Raw genomic sequence first — 4,988 nt, 5'->3', positions numbered from 1 at the left:
TAAGATCGATCGAACTTTGAAGTTGGATCAATTGAAGGTCTCTTGATCGATCTAAGAGTTGGTTCGAACGATGGGACAGAGAGGTGATTTAGATGCAGGTTTCTGCAGGTCAAAATTTTTTCTAAATGTTGGATGCGGAAAGGAGTTCGATCGAATGAACTCAGGTTTGAGATCGATCGAACTATGCAGAATGCTCAATAATGACATGAAAGCTTATGCAATCCTCACCAAAGTTCCTTGAAGTGCATATGAACCAAAAATAAGTACCTAGACTTCGCAAGAAATGAAATGAAAGATAGAAATAGGGAAGGAATAGGGTTTTGACACCCTACGAATGCTTTTGCTAGTCTTTAACGTCTCTAGCAAGACATTGGGCTCTTTTAGCCAGGATCAAAGATCTTATAATGCATCCCCTCCTTGTTAGGGTGATAAATGCTTTGAACTCCACCCAACAAATGGTTCTTTGAAGAACTTATTGGATTAAGCTCAAAAGAAATCTTTGGTCCCTTGTCTATGCAATTACAACCTTTGGGCTTCCATGCCCTTTCAAAGCAAGAATTTGAAACAAGACTTTTAGAATGTAAGGTTGAAGATAATCCTTTGGAAGTTTTGGTTTTACACAAAAGCTCATTTCCTTGACATTGAAGATCATGATATTTATCTACAACATTAACTTTTCTTTCATATTTGTCAAATGAATTGGGTGTGGGATTAAAAATATTCAACTTCACCTTCATTTGGCCAAATGAGATCTTCATTATCCCCGTCCTACAATTGATGTTGGCATTAGCAGTTGCCAAGAAAGGACGGCCGAGGATAACGGGAATTTGCCTCTTAAGATTGGGAACCGCTTCCATGTCTATGACAACGAAATCAACGGGAAAGAAGAATTTATCAATCTTTATCAAAACATCCTTAATTATACCCCTAGGCTTCTTAATGGATCGGTCAGCAAGTTGCAAAACTACCGACGTCGGTTTCTATTCACCAAGGCCCAATTTGACATAAACCGAATATGGAAGAAGGTTAACACTTGTTCCTAAGTCAATAAGCGCCCGATTAATGATATGATCACCAATAATGCATGATGTAGTGGGTGAACCGGGGTCCTTAAACTTTGGAAGATTGTTATGTTGCAAAATTGAGCTTACTTGCTCGGTCAAAACCACTTTTCTTGGTACTTGGCTCTTTTTTTTCCGCTTTTGGGTTCACAAGTCTTTCAAGAATTTGGCATAAGCCAGAATTTGCTTGATTGCATCCAATAGTGGAAGATTAACTTTCACGTGCCTAAACATTTCCATGATTTCATTGGTTTTTGCCTTTTGCTTGTCTTTTGAAATGGATCATTTTAAGGTATCCGGAAATGGAACCTTTGGTTCAAATACTTTTTCAAAATTTTCTTTTGAACTCTCTTCAACATAAGAAGTTTTCAAATCATTTTTCAACAAAACATTTTCAACATCATTTTTCAAAACTTCTTTTTCAAACACATCTTTCAAGACTTTCTCATTTACAAAGTCATGTATATGCAATGAAGGAGGAATGGGATGTAAAACGGGACGGGTGACAACTTGAGGTTGCACCGGTTCACTCTCTTTATTGGACATTCCAACTTGATTATCCACAATCCTACCACTCTGTAAGGTAGTCACTGCATTAACATGTTCGATGGTGTGGCCTTCCGATAAGGAATGGGTTTCCACAACACATTGTTGCTTAGGTGGGGTAGTTATAGGCATCTTTCCCTTCTCTCTTGCATTGAGAGTGCTTGCTATTTGCCCTACTTGGGTTTCTAGCTTCGCAATAGATTGAGAATGAGAATGAAGCAATTGAGTGTTAGCCTCTAAAGTACCCAAAGCATTCAAAACTTTCTCTTCAAAGGCGGGACTTCTAGTATTACCTTGGGAATAAGATTGGTTGGGAAAATGAGAATTAGCAAATTGATTCCCTTGTGATTGATAGGGTCTATAACCTTAGGATCCTTGGTTTTGAAGTGGAGGTGGAATGTACTTCCCTTAAAAACCACCTTGGGAAGGGTTTGAGCCCTCTTCTTGGTTTTTCCAAGAAAATTCGGATGATTCCTCCAACTTGGATTATAATGAGTACCATAAAGATTGTTCCCTTGGTTCACAAAAGTTACATTGACTTGTTCATTAGGTTCACTTTGCACTTGTCCGTGAGGACAATGAGAAGTAGAATGAAGAACACTAGAACAAGTCATACACGTTTCATTTGATGCACGATGAGAATGGTTAGGGAAAGAAGATACTTGGTTCGCCAAGTTTTGATTAATCAAAAATTGATCAAACCTTTGAGATAAAGACTTTATTTCGGCGTCTATTTCATTTGAATGGTCAACTTGATGTAAGCCAACACTCTTCCTACCTTGTGAGTTTCTACCATTCTTAGATGATAGTGTTCTATGCAAAGAATTTTCACTCATTCTCTCATAGAGACGCCACACGTCATCCTCATGCCTATTAATGTATGAGCCACCCATGGAAGCATCAACTATACCCTTATAGTTATCCGATAAGCTCTTAAAGAAATATTGAACTAATTGCCATTTGGGCATGTCATGATGTGGACACTTCCTAAGCAATTCATTGAAGCGTTCACATGTCTCATGAAACGTTTCTCCATCCCCATGTGAAAATTCTTAAATTGAGGTTCTCATGGCATTGGTCTTAGAAACCGGATAGTACTTCTTCAAGAACTCTTATTGCATTTCTGCCCAAGAAGTGATTGAAAAAGGCCTAAGATTGTTAAACCAATACTTTGCCTTATCTTTTAAGGTGAATGGAAAAAGTTTGAGTCTTAAAACCTCTTCTGGCATGTCTGTATATTTTACAGTGGAATATACTTCAAGAAACTCATCCAAATGCTTGTAAGGTTCTTCACTTGGAAGTCCATGATAGTTAGGAAGCATTTGAATGGTTTGTTGCTTAATTTCATAATGATGTGCTCTAAATGGAGGCAATTGAATGTAGGTGCATTATACTCATTAGGCACATAATAGTCTCTTAAAGCAAGAGGTGGATTAGCTACTTGAGGTGCAACATGAATACCTTGGTTTTGAATTCCTTGATTGTTGATGGGAGGTTGTGGAGCATACATTGGCCTTGGCATTCCATATGAAACTTGGCCTTGTTGTTGTGGTGGTTGGTGAATGAATGGCTTAGGCATGCCTAATGGTACTTGTATGTAATCATTGTGCACATTGGGATAAAAGATTCCTTGTTGGTCTATGTGACTAGGGTCCTCAACATGATTATCATTATGGTCATCCATTGAAAGATTGGCTCTATTTAAACTTCTTCTTCCCCTAGGATTTCTAACGATAGATTCAAGACGTAAATCAAGAGGGACAAGAGTTGGTCTTAATGAACGACGTCCATGCATGCACAATGCAAAACACAAAGAAACACAAAGAATGACAAACACTATGCCTTCACAACAATACAATTAGACTTTTTCCACAAACACTTAATTCATACTCATATGCTTTAACAACAATGATGCAAGACAATTAAAAATAAGCCTCCACACGGGCCGACGATTTAACTAAGGGATTGAGTAAAGAAAGTCTCACAAAGGTCCTTTAGCACTTCAACTCCAAATTTAAAGCTTAGCTTAGCAAATTTTTAGAATTTTTTTTAGCTTTTTGCTTTCTTTGCTTGCTTGAATTGAATGCTCGATGGCTCATTCGCTTGCTTCCTCTACAACAATGCACCTAGTTAAGTAATCAACACAATAAGTAACCAACAATAAAAAAAATAAATAAATAAATAAAGTAAAGACACGATCAAAAGAGTACTAATCCTAATCAATTCCACAAATCCGACGTTACCAAATCTAATCAATCAATCCCTGGCAACGGCGCCAAAAACTTAGTGGTGGTGGTGGTCGGTCGTCTCTACACCACAAGCTTAAAGAGTGTGTGCATTATAAGGCGAGGGTCAAGAGTTTTACATTTATAGAAGCCATTACTACCTTTCACTAAAAATATAGCTAGGGCGAGTAGGGATCGTCCCAAGGGATTATAAGGATCTAGCAATGTCGTGGAATTGTTATTAGGGCTAGTAGGTCGAGTGATCAAATAATTGGTTGGTTGGTTGATTAAAAAGCAACTAAATTAAACTAAGTGATAGCAAAAAATGCAATTAAGAGTAAGTAAGAGAGAGAGATCTTGGGGTTTAGAGATCACCACCAAACAATGCATTTCTATATCATTGACAAGTGATTAATGAGGGCAAATGGTGTGTTGCAATATTGGTGTGTGTGTGTTTGGTTGATTCAACAAGCAAGAATGACTAGTTAAACATATATTGTCTAAACATCATGTGAAAGGCACAATATATCTAAACAATGAAGCATATATTGTCTAACCAACATGTGAAAGGCACAATAGATCAAAACAAGTCATTAATCCTTTCATTAAGCTCACAATCTAAATACAACACAAGGATAGAGACATATGCTACTTGCATTCAAAAGCTTGGATCATCAAACAACAAGCATAGATTGTCCTCCCATTTAACACTACACTACAACTACACTACATCTACACTACTAAGATGAAAATAAACTAGGGGAAAGGCACAATCCATCAAGAGATAAGTATGAACCATCAAGAAAATCACAAAAGCATTCCTTTAAGCACTATGTTTTGACAATCTCCAAATCTATAGCATCAATACACATAGACATGCATTAATAACACAAAATCTAGAGACAAGCACATGAACAACTATTCTAGCATACATAGACATATGGATAGAATGAAATGATCAATTGGAAGCATTAAATCACATAAATCATTGAATAAACAAGATCTATATATATCAAAGTGTCAAAACATCAATAACAACACTAATCCCTCAGTGATACACAAGATTAAAATATAGAAAGCATGCTTGGGGCTAACTCTAGCCCCAAGAGGATGTTTAGCCACTCATGGTGATGTTGCTCCAACCCTCAAGGGCTAA

The 4,988-nt window shown here is 37.2% G+C and overlaps 1 pseudogene; it reads left to right on the top strand.

Annotated features, from left to right (window-relative positions):
* The first annotated feature begins 2,573 nt into the window (after positions 1-2,573).
* Positions 2,574-2,672, top strand: LOC132315402 (small nucleolar RNA R71; annotated as a pseudogene).
* The last annotated feature ends 2,316 nt before the right edge of the window (positions 2,673-4,988 follow it).

This window comes from Cornus florida, unplaced genomic scaffold (assembly GCF_030987335.1).
Source record: "Cornus florida cultivar Cherokee Brave unplaced genomic scaffold, ASM3098733v1 CherokeeBrave_3.0.0_Hap2_Chr06, whole genome shotgun sequence".
Classification (NCBI taxonomy): domain Eukaryota; kingdom Viridiplantae; phylum Streptophyta; class Magnoliopsida; order Cornales; family Cornaceae; genus Cornus; species Cornus florida.
The sequence above is the reverse complement of the archived record's forward strand: the minus strand, read 5'-3'. Positions and strand labels throughout refer to the sequence as shown.